The sequence below is a fragment of the Peromyscus californicus genome, unplaced genomic scaffold (genome assembly GCF_007827085.1).
Source record: "Peromyscus californicus insignis strain IS unplaced genomic scaffold, ASM782708v3 Scaffold_8__1_contigs__length_139910024, whole genome shotgun sequence".
Taxonomy (NCBI): Eukaryota; Metazoa; Chordata; class Mammalia; order Rodentia; family Cricetidae; genus Peromyscus; species Peromyscus californicus.
Window position 1 is genome coordinate 30,199,431 of NW_026294606.1, and position 16,923 is coordinate 30,216,353.

The 16,923-nt window shown below is 42.1% G+C and overlaps 1 long non-coding RNA gene across 1 annotated transcript in view; it reads right to left on the minus strand.

Moving 5' to 3' along the window:
- The window catches only part of LOC128103626 (uncharacterized), a 69,266-nt gene extending 64,289 nt beyond the window's left edge, over window positions 1–4,977 (minus strand). Inside the window, exon 1 of the long non-coding RNA XR_008215741.1 lies at window positions 4,157–4,977. This is a non-coding gene — a long non-coding RNA (uncharacterized LOC128103626). The remainder of the gene's footprint in view (window positions 1–4,156) is intronic.
- Window positions 4,978–16,923: the final 11,946 nt, after the last annotated feature.

A 16,923-nucleotide genomic window follows, 5' to 3' on the forward strand; every position in this document is an offset into this window, starting at 1 on the left:
CAGTTTGTTCAGGAAGAGGCAAGCCTTATATACACCCCACCCTGGGGGGAGGTCTGATGAATATGCATCTGCTGGTGTGACATGGCCACCTCTCATTGGTCCAGGTCATCTCCAGATGATGTCTCAGTTGCTGTTGCTAAGGCCCTTAGGCAGACCCAGGTTGGCTCTCAGAAAGTATCCTTTTTACTGGTTTGGGACCCTTAAGCCAGTTAGGGATAAGTCATCCCACACTGACTTCCACATGTGCACCACAGCATGCATGTGCCCACCCATGCACATACACACATGCACCTGCGTACTTGCACACACGCACACAAAACAAGTGTGTACACACAGGCACACACACAAGACCAGGACATATATGGGCAGAGCATAGTAGTTCAAACAGCAGACATTTCACATTTAAATGACCACTGCTCTTTGCTGGCTGGTGTATTAAGACGTATATTTTTTAACTGGGAATACCTTCCTGCCTTTTGTGGACTGAACTATGCACCTCTCTCCTCAACTTACATATTGAATTCCCAGACCCTGATCACCCAGAATGTGATTGTATTTGGAGACAGGGATTTACAAAGAGGAAATAATGGTAAAACATTTTTAGGAGGAACCCTAACCTAATGTGACAAGCTGACTGGTGATTAGGACACAGACAGAGAGAAGACCACATGAGGATGTGGGTACACGATGGCCATTTACAAGCCTAAGGCAGAGGCTTCAGGAGAAACCAACCCTACCACACCTTGATCTCAGCCTTACAGCCTCTGAGTTGTGAGAAAATAAATATCTTTTAATGACCAAGTCTGTGGCATTTGTTACACAGACTCATACACCCCAGAATATCACTATAGCGAAGATAAAACAATGTTTGTGAAGGAAGTTAGCATTGCCAAGCATGAATGACTCACAAACTCTCTTTTCTCATGCCAGGTCTTTTCACCCAGCCTCTTATAATCATGTGGGTCTGGCTGTGAGTTGAACTAAGACCCAATATGAGAATTCTGGAATCTAAGTAGTCACCCATGACAACCATATTAACCAGCAGCATTCTGTACCTGAAACACTCAACTTAGAAAACAGAAAGGTTTATCTGGGCTTAAAATTAAGAAATTTCTGTCTGTAATATGTAGGTCTAACTGCTCTTAGACAAGTGACAGTACATCATGCCAGGAGCAAGAGGGCAGAGCAAAGAGCACACCCCCAGTGACCTAAGACCTCCCACCAGGAACCACCTCTTAAAGGCTCCACTACCACTCAATAGCACCACTTAAGAGAGCAGTTCATACAACTTTTGGTCTATCCTGTAAATCAAGGAGACTCAGCTCCCCTGCCTGCAGTCACTTTCACTCCCATATCTTCAGTTAGTATGCTGGCATGAAAATTCTCTACTCCTCTATCAATTGACCTGGCCCTCTTAAAGGGTGCTAGACATTTCTAAAGTGAATATTGACTAAAGTAACAGCCTCTTCACCTGGTTCTAGACATCAAAATTTGGGCTGAACAGAGGGGTGGGACAGTCCACTGAATCTCCAGCCCAGATTGCTCCTATGACACCAACAGCCCGGACATACACTAAGAAAGAATAAAGATAGAACAATCAGCAGCACCAACCATGGCTCTGTGAGCCAGGCTCCGCAGTTATATGAGATTTGTCTTTATTCCCTTCTGATAAATTTAAGCTTTCAGTAGAACTTAACTCCTATAACATTCTTGGGTTTGAATTATCTGAGGCTAATAGAGAAACATTGCTACCACTGCCTGCACTGTTAGCAGATATCACTAATCAGTCAGCCCTCGCTTCTATTGGGTTCAGCCCTGCAGTTATAAGTTCTCAGTATAGTCCCACAAGGAGTCACCAGTAGCCAGGACTGAGCCTACTCCTGTAATAGAGCTTTAAGGGGACTGTGATATAGTTACCATCATAGTCAAAGTGTGACAGACACTCAGTGATATAAGCTGAGCTTCTACAGGAATTCTTCTCCTTTGTCACAAGAGGATCAAGACTGAGCACTTAAGCCAGCTTCTGTCTCCTTACAATGCAACAGAAGTGTTTTGGCTCTGGCCTGAACTGACCAAGGTGACACATGCCTTTGCATTCCTTCTTTCTCTGTCTTAAGCCAATAAAGATTAGATAAGAACTCTTCCTATTTCCCTAACCTGCTGAAGGAGACTGAGTCTTGAGGTGGGGCCTGCCCTCTTTGGAGTCCGAGGACCATCCCAGAAATGAAAATGGGACATTCGTTCCTAGCCCATTCGTCAGGAAGAACTGTAGGTGAGCACAACAAAAGGACATTAGCTGAAATCGTCCTCTGTCTTGCTGGAAAGCAGAACATCACCTCCAGGTGCTCCACATGCCTCACCACAGCTTCCCAGACTCTTGGAGTCCGGGGATCACCAGCATCCCCTTTTCTCTTCCCGAGTCCCTTGCAGCTATTTCTCTTTGGGAGTTTTTCTCCTCTCTTTCACCCTTACTTTACAAGCGTCCCAGAGGAGAAAGGCCCTCATTTCCAGAGGATTGCTTGGGCTTAAATGTCCTTTTCCCAAACCATCAGAAACTCGCAACTCTCCCTTGCCCCAGGCAGGACCAAGAGATATGGAAACGCTGGGAATAGTTTGGGCTCCTTTCAAACCAGTGTTCTTTAAACAATAATCCAACATTTATTGAACAGAGGTAGCATTTTTCTTTTTAAAAAACAGGTTGATACATTTTATTTATGTACCAAATTAGGGATTTATGGCATGCACTTGTTCGCTGTCATGTTCCAAACCATACAATTCACTGGCAGCCTATAAACAAGCCCAGCTGCTTAAAATGTAGATTTTAAAAAGTACACAGTTTCAATAAACTGTGCTATTCTGTGCCTTAGCTGCCTCTGGATGATGTACAGCTTCTCTCAGCTGCACAGCCGGAGGCTGATCTGCGTTTCCATTCTGATCTGAACCCAGGCAGTGCTGAGGTCATCACTGGCTACCTGCACTTGGCAGGCAGGAGTGCTCACAGCCTGGAGTTCTAGAATAGGACAGGGTCCCGAACCTCTTGGGAGAGTGGCAGAAAAGAGCTTCTCGTTTGCTTAGGTAGACGTAGCCCTACTCCGTGAGGCCCAGTGGCGCTTAGGCTCTCCACAGAAGACAAAGGCTTGGGAGACTTGGTCTCTGTTTTACAGAGCCTCAGTGGGTAGACAGGTCTCATTGTTATGATAGAATACCTGACGGAAGCAGTTTAAGGAAGAGAGGTTTATTTTAGCGTAGATTTTGAGGGTCTAGTCAATTACAGGGGAAAGCCTTGGCAGTAGACATAGGAGGTCATATTCTGTCCACAGGCAGACGGCAGAGGGAGACGTACGCTGGTGCTCAGCTCACTGTCGCCTGTCTACCCTGTCACATCCAGGCCATGGAAAGGTACCACCCGTATTTGTGATGGGTCTTCTCACCTCAATTAGCCCAATCTAGAAACTCACACAGATTGTTCAGAGATTTGTCTTGTAGGTAATTTTAGATCCTTCCAAGTTGGCAATGAGTATTAACTATCACAGGCACCTGTCTCTGCTTGTGCCTCTAGGCAGTCTCCATCGATCACAGCACATCATCTTTGGCAGGTGTGGACTCAAAGTGTATACCCTCTTTCTGAACAGAACCAGAGTGGAAAGCCGAATTACTTGACCCCAGAATTTCATTTTATCCCGATGATGCCTCTGCATCGCTTTTGGAACAGTACCCTCTCGTCTCTGAACCACCTGAAGAAGGGCCTGGGGTCACCTCCAAAGCTGTCTCTTTCAGTTCCCTCCGATGATAGCCTTTGTAACAGTTTGGACGTGGAGTGTCCCTGAAAGGTCATATGCTGAAGGCTTGTTTTCCAGTCTATGGCACCACTGGGAGATGGTGGGAGGTTTAAGAGATGGAGCTTATTGGAAGGACGTTAGATGACTAGGGGCTCACCCTGAAAGGGGATGTTAGTGTCCCAGAACCTTCCTCACATTCTTTGTTTATTTGTCATGTTTTGTTTTCTTATTCTGCTTCCCAACCACTGTGAGTCAGAGTTATCTATAGGAACTAAACCAAGAGAATGAAGTGTATGTGTTTGTGTGTGTGTATGTGTGTGTGTGTGTGTGTGTGTGTGTGTGTGTGTGTGTGTGTGTGATTTATTAGAGTAGCTTACCAGATTTGGTCCAACAATGGCTGTTGTCTCACAATTGAGAGACAGAGAATCCAACAGCTGTTCAGTAAAGAGGCGGAGTGTCCCAGCAGCTCCAATCTGGCACTGAAGAGCCGAAGGATCCCTGGAGAGCTGCTGGTCTTCAGGCTACCTTGGATCCTTAAGGAGTTGTTATAAAATCAGTGAAGGAATACCACAGCAACAGGACAGATGGTCTTGTCAGCAGGAGTGGGAGCAACCAGGCAAAAAGCAGTGTCCTTCTTCCATGTCCTTTCATCTGGGCTGCCACAGGAAGTGCTGCCCAGATTTAGGGTGGATCTTTCTGCTTCAGGAAATCTGATCAAGAACCCCCCACCCAGGAATGTCCAGCAGCTATGGTTTAGTTCATTCCTGGTGCAGTCAAGTTGACAACCAAAATTAGCAACCATAGACAGACAGCCCCTTGCTAAACTCCCTATCAGCTACAGGCTGCGCTGCCATCAGCCCAAAGCCACGGGGTCTGAACCTTCTGAAACCATGAACAAAAATAACCCTTTCCTCCTTTCAGTTGTTTGTCTTGGGCATTTTGTCACAGCCACATAAAACTGCCCAGTGCCGTCCTCTTCCAGAACACGATGGCAGGGAATCCGCTGGGGTGTCCTGATAGCAGGGAACGCCCGCATGGGCTTCCTTCTCCTTCACTTGCTGAAACCTTCAAAACCACAGCACAAGACTGAAGAATGGACTCCAAGTTTTCAAGGCCCCTGACTGCTTGAGATCTGACAGGCTTGGTTAGAGATGCTCTCAGTGCATAGTAATGAGAAAGCTGTCAGACTAACGCCATTTCTGACATCTGAAGGAAGAAGAGGCTCATGTGATTTTTTTTTTTTTTTTTTTTTGGTTATTTAAAGGTAAGAAACCCAGAACTTTGTCTTCTTGTTAAAATGACAAGGAGTAAAAAGAATTTTTTTTTCTTCTTGTCACCCTTAACAATTAGGATCGAATAGGGAATTTGTTATTATAATGAACTTAGCACATTAGATCACTATTGGTGTGGGAGAGGAGCATGCCAGTAAAGTGCACTGCTCTTGTTCACCATTACCATCATCACAATCACCATCGCCATCACCACCATCTTCCTCATTACTGTCATCATCCCTCATCATCAATATCACCATTATAACCACTATCACTGCCATCAAAAACATCACCACCACTACCACCATGATCATCACCATCATCTATAACACCACCACTACCACCATAACCAATGTAACACTACCATCATCATCACCATCATAACCACCATCACTACCACTACCATCATCATCATTACAACTACTGTTATCACTGCCACCACCACTACCACTGTCATTATCATCACCATTAACACCATAAGCATCACTACCATACCTTCCTTACCATTACCACCATCACATCATCATCATCATCATCATGACACAGTTGTATGAGTGAGAACTCTGTAAAGGCTCAGTCAGACTAACCAGTTTTCACACTGCCTAATTTGGGATTGGGAAGCTCTTAAATCAAAGAGAGACTCCTGGATTCCTTTAGGTATGCAATAAACGTATATGTTGTCACATACATTGTGCCAGAAGTCTCTATGTTAACACTCTACAATCTTAGCTTCTGAGAATCTCAGAAACGTTTTCACTATTGTAGTCTGGAAAGGAAATAGTAAGGAGATGTGGCCAACACGATACTTCCCATGAGAATAAAGCTGCCCTCCAGGAGAATATGTATTACATACTCTTCGAATAGATTCAGAAGAGAATAGAAAACCTTTCGAAGATTTGCATTTTAGGAAGCTACCTAAGGACCAAGAGAATAGACTTAAGAGAAAATGGAACTGGGAAGTGGAACCATTGAGGAAGGGAGGGAACTAGAGGTCTAGAATGAAGACCAGGTTTCAGGATAATAGTATCATTTGCCAAGAAGGAGAATCTGAAAATATAAGGAAGGAATTTGGTAACATGACAGGGACTTTTATAACGAGTATTTGAAAGTGAGGTCCAGTGGAGTAACCAGGGGCAAAGATCTGTCACTACAAGAAATCTCAGCATGAAAATGTTATTAAAATAAAGGAAGTACTTCGAAGTCCTCAGATTAAAGCTATTGCAGGAGCAAGAAGGGTTTTATTTTAGTATGTTTTGCATCACACATTTTCAATGAACTGTGCTATTCTGTGCCTTAGCTGCCTCCAGTTGGGGTGCATATTCCCATTCCCTCATCAGGCAGGCTTTCATGATGAGAAGAATGCTTTCCTTATCTTTATTTTAATTGCCTCTCATGCCTGTGCTAGCATATTCCAGGCAGGAGCAGAGTAAGTGTCATAAACATAGGATGTAGGATGGCTGTTGAGAGGAGCTTTCTAAAGCCCTAATGTAGACTGCTGGAATTAAGAGAGATGAATGAGGGTCTGTTCTGTACTGGGAGTTTGCTAACCCTTTGACCAACACCATTAACTGGTTAATTGAGGCAGAAAGACTGTTAGAGCTGGAGGATAAGGAGGAGTTCTGTGAAATGTTATCTTCTGGACATGACATAGTTACTGCACTCATGAACTCACAGCAGCTGTGCTTACCTGCACAGGGCTTTGTGCACAAGACCAAGCCAGCCAAAATTCCCCAACAAATGGGTTCGATGATCTCTGGATTCTACCCATAACCGAGGAGCTATTGGCAGTTGATGTTGCTGGGGAAGGCATATTCCCTCTTCTTTGGGGGTGTGGTCACTGGTACACTGGATGCAAACATCCAATGGAGTTTCCCACACTCCATTGGGTGGCCCCACACCCATGCAGCACTGTTTGGACTTAGTAGGTTACTAAGGGGGAAGAGGACAGGAAGTTTTGAAGAGAGGTGTTGAGGGACATATGGGGGACTTAGGAGAGTAAATGGGGGAATGTATATGATCATATTTCATTGCATACATATGTGAAATTCTCAATAAAAGAGAAAGCAAAAATAAAAGTAAAAAACAAGGAACGACAACAGAAAATCATTTTGTTTAACTGTGGTTTGAATACTTTATAGTACAAAAGATTTGTTTTCCAGAGCACCTATGGCATTGGCTGTTTGCAGGATTTGATACTGATTAAGACAGACCCAATCCTGCCCCTGAAGAATGAATTCTCCACCAGAATTTTTAAGGCACAATACAGCCAAGAAAAAGGAGTAAGACTGAATCATCCTCCAAGAAAACCACTGTAACTTCAGGAAACAAATGGACACTTCCTTTAAGGTCGTCTTCAGAAAGCTAGTTCTCCTGCTTCAGGAGGTCTCCATGGGGGAGCAGCCAGCAAAACAGCTTCTCCTGTTGGGCTGACACATGGAACAAATCATCAGGTGTGGGTAATTCACACCCTGCAGGTTCAGAAACAGTGCCTCGGTCTTGACCTGCTTAAGTGGTTAGTGTCATTGTTACCAGGGTTACTTATGACTTGCCTCACTGCCTCAAGGTATAGGGCAAGTACGAACTGGGAGCTTTTTCCACAGAGCAAAATGGAATGAAACGATGTCAGAACCTATTCTATAGCACCGTGCTGTCCCAGAGGCTCCGTGGAGCTGCAGCAATCACACTCTTGTTCGCTCAGACTTGTAAGTTCCCGGTCACAGAGGCTGTGCTTGGCATTTTACATCCATCATGTTCCTGGGCAATCACAGTGCCATCTATCCCCAGTAAATGCATGCCATGGAAAGCTGTCACATCAGCATAGTGAAGAATGTGTCTGCTAGGACACCTATCAAAAGTACACAAGAAAACCAGGTAGAATCTCACTACATGACCAGCTCTGATGTACGGAGTCCTTCTTCCTGCCTCCTCTTCTGTTTAATTACGTGTGACCCTCCTTTCCAGAAATCACAATTCTACTCAGTGAAATGACTAATTTTCATAACTTCCCTGTATGCTATATGGCACTGGACTACATTAAATGACAGAAGGTGTGTCCTGTCAGCCAGCATATTGTTTTACAATCTACCCCAACTGACTTGAAGATACACATGGGTACCATATGGCAGTAAGTCAAACTTTGTTAAAGTGAGGCAAATTTCTCTGCAAGAGGGACAGATACAAAATACTGATGAAGACAGGGGCTAAAATTGACAAATATGTGATGTGCTGAACAGCTGGGACAGAAAAGTGACATTAACCAAACAATGAAATTTACTCTGTAAAGTGCCAAACCCTTGGTGGTTGGATCTTTGTTATCAACTGTCAAACTTGTTACAAGGCCTCTGTGGAATGTGGAAGAATAATCAATAACCAGACACTCAAAGACTCTTTCTCTCTTTCTCTTTTTATGTCATATGTATATCTCTCTTTGTTTTTAAGTCAAATAACTACCAAACAAATGCTTTCATTTGTTTGTGTTGAATCAGATTCCTTTCAGAATGGGACTCAATTAAAAAGGAATTCTATGTCCCAGCTCTTCATGGATTTGACTTACAATGATGTGCCTAATTCTCTTTTAAAACTGAATTATATTCCTTGCTGTAGAAGAACTAAACCCATAAAATGATGAGTGCTTTTTAAAGTTTTCTATAAAATTATATACAAAATTGTATTTTGTAGCCTCTTATAAAGGAGATTTCATATACAATGCTGAAACATCATAAAACACTGATGAGCAATACATTTCATCAAATGTCTATAATTCTAGTCACCTGGAAGTGATCAGTGATAACCCCTTAGCATGCTCTTTCTAAATGTTTGTATGAACATACAAAAATTTATATACTTTATGTATGATTTTCATATGCATAGAAACACATACCCATCACCTATGGCTTCTTATATAAGCATGAGAATATTGTGTGTCTCCCATTTATGTGCATACATGTACACACGTCATGTGTCTTTTATATGAACACATATACATAATTTACATATTCAAAGAAACACATGTACATCAGATATATTATTAATATGCACACAAGTGTACACATATACCCTGTCTTTCTTGCACACATACATATAATATGCTTTCTGTTTATACACAAACATATATGGGTATTATATGTGGGGTTTTTTGTTTGTTTGTTTGGGTTTTTTTTGGTTTTTCGAGACAGGGTTTCTCTGTGTAGCTTTGTGCCTTTCCTGGAACTCACTCTGTAGACCAGGCTGGCCTCGAACTCACAGAGATCAGCCTGCCTCTGCCTCCCGAGTGCTGGGATTAAAGGTGTGTGCCACCAACCACCCAGCTATATGTGTTTTTCTAGGGCACAGAAATATGTGCACACACCATAGTCCTTTCCATATTAACATGAACACATACATAATGAGTGGCTTTTATATAAACATAAACACATACAAATGCACATGTATGCATGGTACATGTGGCTTATATGTTTATAAATCTTTTTGTTCCTGAATGAAGCAGTGTATAACCTAGTCTACTGAGCCCTAATGTTTTCACTTTGGCTGTTTTCATTTTCACATGCTATAATTGTTTCTAAAGTCTTAATATACACACTCATGTTCAGTCAAAGTCCTTCTTTCTCTCTTTTCTTGGGGGTCAGAGATTGTACCTGTAAGGCAGGATGTGAGCTGTTCTGCTCTGTCATACTCTCTCTGCCTTGAGGAACGAAGGAATCTAGAAGGAAGAGCCAAAGCACAGCAATGAGAAACTTGTAAACACAGAAAACTGACACTAAGAAATGGAGTCATTGCCATGACTATTGATCCTATTATTTCTAAGCCTTCAGAACTTGTTTTTGAAAGTAATTTAGAAAAGCTTAGAGATACACACTGAGGTAGTCCTATAATACTATACGCAGAGCCTAATGGGTGATTCCAAGGAGAGCCCAGGCGATCACAATGCTGACAGAAAAGCATCTAGCAAAAACTAGGCTCAGGAGTTTTCACATGGGAATAAAGACTCTACTACGTATTGGATTAAAGGCCATGCATGTTTTACTCTAGCAAAGAATTTCTCTAGTTTTATTCATGTCCTGGAACTTTAGGTGAGGCTGAATTTAAAATTTGCTAATGAGTTAATCTTGTATCCCACCACTTTACTGAAGGTGTTTATCAGCTGCAGGAGTTCCCTGGTAGAATTTTTGGGGTCACTTATGTGTACTATCATATCATCTGCAAATAGCGAAAGTTTGACTTCTTTCCAATTTGTATCCCCTTGATCTCCTTTTGTTTTCTTACTGCTCTAGCTAGAACTTCAAATACTATATTGAATAGATATGGGGAGAGTGGATAGCCTTGTCTTGTTCCTGATTTTAGTGGAACCGCTTTGAGTTTCTCTCCATTTAATTCGATGTTAGCTGTGGGCTTGCTGTATATTGCCTTTATTATGTTTAGGTATGTTCCTTGTATCCATGATCTCCCGAAGACCTTTATCATGAAGGGTTTTTGGATTTTGTCGAAGGCTTTTTCAGCATCTAATGAGATGACCATGTGGCTTTTTTTTCTTTCAGTTTGTTTATATGGTGTATTACATTAACAGATTTTCGTATGTTGAACCACCCTTGCATTCCTGGGATGAAGCCTACTTGATCATGGTGGATGATTTTTTTGATGTATTCTTGGACTCAGTTTATTTTATTGAGTATTTTTGCATCAATGTTCATGAGGGAGATTGGTCTGTAATTCTCTTTCTTTGTTGCATCGTTTGGCTTGGAATCAGGGTAATTGTAGCCTCGTAAAAAGGGTTTGGCAATGTTCTTTCTGTTTCTATTGTGGGGAACAATTTGAGGAGTATTGGTATTATCTCTTCTTTGAAATTCTGGTAGAATTCTGCGCTGAAACCATCTGGCCCTGGGCTTTTTTTTTTTTTTTTGGTTGGGAGACTTTTGATGACTGCTTCTATTTCCTTAGAGGTTATAGGTCTATTTAAATTATTTATCTGATCTTGATTTAATTTTGATATGTGGTACCTATCCTCAGACCCAGAAAGACAAACATGGTATGTACTCACTCATAAGTGGATATTAGACACAAAGCAAAGGATAACCAGGCTACAATCCACAACCTCAGAGAAGTTAGGTAAAAAGGAGGACCCTAAGAGGGAAATGCATGGATTGCCCCAGGAAGGGGAAATAATTAAGATCTCCTGGGTAAACTGGGAGGGGGGAATAGAGGGGAGGGGGTGGGGGATGGGAACATGAGGGATCAAGATGGCTGAACTGGGGGAGGGACAGAGAGGGAGAGCAATGAAAGAGATTATCTTGATAGAGGGAGCTATTATGGGGTTAGGGAGAAACCTAGTGCTAGGGAAATCCCCAGGCACCCATAAGGATGACTCCAGCTAAGACTCCTAGCAATAGTGGAGAGGGTGCCTGAACTAGCCTTCCCTGTAATCAGATTGGTGACTACCTTAATTGTCATCAGAGAACCTACATCCGGTAACTGATGGAAGCAGATGCAGAGACCCACAGCTAAGCACTGGGCCGAGCTCCTGGAAATTTGAAGAGGGGGAGGAGGGATTATAGGAGCAAGGAGAGGGGAAGGGTCAAGATCATGACAGGGAAAACCACAGAGACAGCTGACCCGAGCTAGTGGGAGCTCACAGACTCTGGACTAACAGCTGGGGAACCTGCATGGGACCAAACTAGGCCCTCTGAATGTGGTGACAGTTGTGTGGCTTGATGTGTTTGTGGGGCCCCTGGCAGTGGGACCAGGACTTATCCCGGGTACATGAACTGGCTTTTTGGAGCCCATTTCCTATGGGATACCTTGCTTAGCCTTAATTCAGTGGGGAGGGGCTTGGTCCTGCTCCAACTTGATATGCCAGACTTTGCTGACTACCCAAGGAAGGCCTTACCCCCTATGAAGTGTGGATGGGGGTATGGGGAGGAGATGCGGGAGGAGCAGAAGAAAGGGAGGAAGGGGGAACTGTGGTTGGTATGTAAAATGAAAAAAAAATTTAAATAAATAAAAAAATTTACTAATGAAACTAGTGGGGAAATCTTCAAGAAAAACAAGAGCTTAGTATGTGATATGGTTACTTTTAGCTGCTTTGAATCAATTTTATAGTGAAAAAATGAGAACAATCAGCATAGCAGTATTGTTTGAGAAACGTACAGTTTATCCAGTAAAGAAATTCTTGTAAAGATGAGGCCAAGATTGGACTTAAAAAGAAACTAAGCACTTTTTAGTGAAACACAGGGAAGGTGCCTCGAAGGCAGATCAGGAACAGACAAAGCTCTACCTATATCAGCATCAATAGCATAAAGATTTTAACTTATTTAGAAGACGTGACTTTGAAAAGAGAGCCCTGGGCTTCTCTGGTTCACAGGGCCATCTAGGAAAGTGAGTCCCTGAGTTCAGCTCTCCAGGAACTCAGAAGCTGCTGCAACTGTGGTCTGAGGAGGACTGGTTTGCTCGAGTGATCCACAGATCTTTCCATCATCCACATGATGCTGATTTTGCAACCACGAAGAATGCAGCAGTCATGCAGTCTCCCACACAGGCTTCAAAGGGTGGGGTAGGAAGCAGGATCCCTGGAGGCATCCCCAAAAGGGCAGTGTATGAAGTGGTAAGAGTGAAGTCAAGGATGCAATGGAGACTTCAGAACTTAGAGATGCTAGGAATGAATTGTCTTCCAGGAAAGCCAAAAGAAATGATTAGACCCAACCCAAAGAGAGGCCATGTGGGCTATAACTGATCAGATTATAGAAGTGCATTGCTGAAGCCCTTGGGCATATATGTCAGTCATGACACTATGAGCCCTGGATGCTAGACTCAGAGCTTAAGGATTTTGTGTTTGTCCTGCTGGGTTTTGGTCTTACTTTGACTTCATCCCACTCTTCTACATCCCATTTTTTCACTTTAGCAATAGGAATGTTTATTCTGTGTCATGATATGTTAAAAAAAATGTCAATTAAAGTTTTGAATTTCACAGGGAATCTAGTTAAAAGATAAAAGACAAAGTTAGAGAAAGAGATTATATGTAGTATTGTCTTAGTTAGGGTTTCTATTGCTGTGAAGAGACACCATGACCACAGGAACTCTTACAAAGGAAAATATTTAATTGGGCTAGTTTACAGTTTCAGAGGCCTAGTCCATTATCATCACAGTGGGACATGGCAGCATGCAGGCAGATATGGTGCTAGAGAAGGAGCTAAGAGTTCTACATCTTGATCCATAGCAATAGGAAGTAAAACAATGGGCATAGTGTGAGTATAGGAGACCTCAAAAGCCTGTCCCCAAAGTGACACACTTCCTCCAACAGGGCCATACCTACTCTAACAAAGCCATACCTCCTAATAGTGTCACTCCTTTGGAGGAAATTTTCTTTCAAACCACTGTATTCCATCCACTGGCCCCCAAAGGCTGTAGCCATATCATAATGCAAAAATGCATTCAGTCCACTTCAAAAGTCCCCATAGTCTGTAACAATCTTAAACTTATTTAAAGTCTAAAGTTCAAAGTCTCTTCTGAGATTCATGCAATTTCTTAACTGTAATCCCTTATAAAATAAAAATTAAAAAGCAGATTATATACTTCCAACATAGAATGGCAAAGGATAGATATTACCATTTCAAAACACAGAGAAGGGAGCATAGTGAGGAAATACTGGACCAAAGCAAGACTTAAAACCAGCTGGGCAAACTCCAAACTTTGCATCTCCATGTCTGATGTCAAAACACTCTTCAGATCTCCTACTTTTTTCAGCTTTATTGACTGTAAAACACTTCTGTCTCTCTCAGGCTGTTTCCACTCCCTGTTAGCAGCTCTCCTTAACAGGTATCCCATGACTCTTGCATCTCCAACATCTTGGGTTCACCAATGCAATCCAGGCTTCAACTTCACAGTTTCATGCAAGACCTCTCTAGGCCTCCATTCAGGATCACCCATGGCATATGCCTGGCCTCAGCAGATTTCCTTAGTTGTAGAGGAAGATTCTATAACCCCTTTCTTCTATCTTTGACTCTAAAGCCTGAATCACATGGCCAAAGCTACCAAGTTATGCTTCTTTCTGAGCTGGAACATGGCCCCTTTGATCAATTACATCTTCACCAGCTTTCTGTTTTCAATTGTTACCTTCGCTGCCTAAGCTTGGCTGTCCTGCTTGCTCTGTAAACCAGGCTCACCTAACACTCAGAGATCCACGTGCCTCTGCCTCTAGAATACTGGGATTAAAGGCATGCACCACCACATCTGGTTGGCTCTAAGTTTTTTTAATTCCTTTTCAGAAGTTGAAAACTTAGCTAGGTAGAATCTTGCCCTGAGGTCACCACTCCCTTTGTTCCACTTCTATTTTTTTTAAAGACTTATTTATTTACTTTATGCATGAATGATTTATCTGCATGTATGCCTTATTCCAGAAGAGAGCAGCAGACCCCACTGCAGATGGTTGTACACAACCATGTGGTTGCTGGGAATTGAACTCAGGACCTCTAGAAGAGTAGCCAGTGCTCTTAACTTGCTGAGCCATCTCTCCAGTCCACCTTTTTATTCCATTTTCTTAATCTGTTTACCTCCTTGAACATAAGACTTAGCTCTATTCCACTTCCTGGTACTCCTTTTCTCCTCAAATTGTTCTTTTTTATTTTTCCTTGCTCAGCTTTCTCCTTTTCATTATGTATCTTCATGAGTTAACACTAATACACAACAAAGTCTATACTAGGTGTTTTGAGATTTCCTCTGCCATCAGAATTAATCCAAATCTCTTCACTTTAGCCTCACACAGACTCTTCAGACAAGGGCAAAAAGCAGCCACATTCTTCACCAAAATATCACAAGAGTGATCTCTAAGCAACACACTAAAATCCTTCTTCACTGGAACCTCTTGAACCAGGCCCACACAGCTCAAATTTTGCATGTAGTATGACCCATTAAGCAGTGCTTAAAGCATTCCACTGACTTCCTAACTCAAAGTACCAAAGTCCAAACTCCTACAAAACAAAAAACAAGCAACAAAACAAAACAACAACAACAAAAAAAAACCATGTTCAGGTCTATCACAACAATACCCAAGTCCTTGGTACCAACTTCTGTCTCAGTTAGGGTTTCTATTGCTGTGAAGAGACACCATGACCATAGCAACTTTTATAAAGGAAATATTTAATTGGGGTGGCTTATAGTTTCAGAGGTTTAGTCCATTATCATCATAGTGGGACATGGCAGCATGCAGGCAGATATGGTGCTAGAGAGGGTTCTATATCTTGATCGCAGTAATAGGGGGTGAACTGTGTCACTGAGTGTAGCTTGAGCATGTGAGAAGCCTCAAAGCCTATCCTCCACATGACAGACTTCCTCTAAGAAGGCCATATCTACTCCAACAAAGCCACATGTAGCTAGAGTTTTCCTGCCTGGCCCACGGTCAGGGCAAATCTCTCTCACCTGTCAGTCCCACAGCCGCTCAAACCCGACCAAGTAAACACAGAGACTTATATTGGTTACAAACTGTATGGCCGTGGCAGGCTTCTTGCTAACTGTTCTTATAGCTTAAATTAATCCATTTCCATTAATCTATACCTTGTCACATGGCTCATGGCTTACCGGCATCGTTACATGCTGTTTCTCATCATGGCGGCTGGCAGCGTCTCTCTCACCCAGCTTCCTGTTCTCTCAATTCTCCTCTCTGTTAGTCCCGCCTATACTTCCTGCCTGGCCACTGACCAATCAGTGATTTATTCATTGACCAATCAGCAACACATTTGACATACAGACCATCCCACACAGCAGCCACACCTCCTAATAGTGCCACTCCCTTTGGGGGCCATTTACTTTCAAACCACCACAAGTATGTTTCAGTTTATATCAAATTCTATACTTGAGGAAATTGCAGGGGGCAATGATGAATATCCTCATTAAGTAAATGGCTGTGATGATTTGATGGATGCATTTCATAAGTCAAAACTTCTCAAGTCATACATGATAAGTATATTAGTTATTATATGTGATCTATACCTCAACAATACTATTTGAAAGAGGTATGGGAAGAAACAGGCTGATGTACACAAAGATACAGCTAGATAGTCTCTGTGTATAAACTATGTATTAAGCATAATTAAATTTTTCATTGAGATGTGGATCGCATCCTCAAAAATCTTATTATGTAGCTGCAAATAGTCCAAAAATTTGCTCCTGAGACACTTTTCTGCCTGGTCCAGGCATTTTGGGTATGAGATATATACATTGAAGATGCCATGCACATGTAAGGTGTGTATGCAAACAATCTTTATCTTCAATAATCAAAAGCATTTCTTTACATGTAAAAATTTGCTGAGTCAAATTAATATCTATTTTCTTTTTTCCTATCTTACTAGAGACTGAACTTAATGAATGCAGGGCAAGTACTCTACTGCTGAGCCACATGCCTATCCCTTTTAAAAACTGTTTTTAGAAGCTAGAGAGGTGGCTCAATAGTTAAGAACATGTACTATTCTCTTTGGTAATTTGTGTTCACTTCCAAGCACCTACATCAGGTGGCTCACAACCACCTGTAACTCCAACTCCAAAGGAACTGACACCTTCTTCTTCCCTCCACAGACACTACACTCATGAACACAGTTCCCCAAAGGAAGATATGAAGAGTAGAGAAATAGAAATCCCGTAAACAAAATGATAATACCATTTGCATGGAAAAGAAAACAACAAAATATACAAGTTTATGGGCCAAACTGATTAAAGACAAATGAATTGGAATACAGCATCAAAGAAATCTCTCAAAGTTAGGTAACAAAGATAGAGAAATTAAAATATTAAATGAAAAAAACTATAGAATATAAGGTGAGGTATAGCGCAAATTCTAATTGGTCTTAATTATAAAAACCCAGAGTCAGATATCAGGGTGAAAGCTGAAAGAA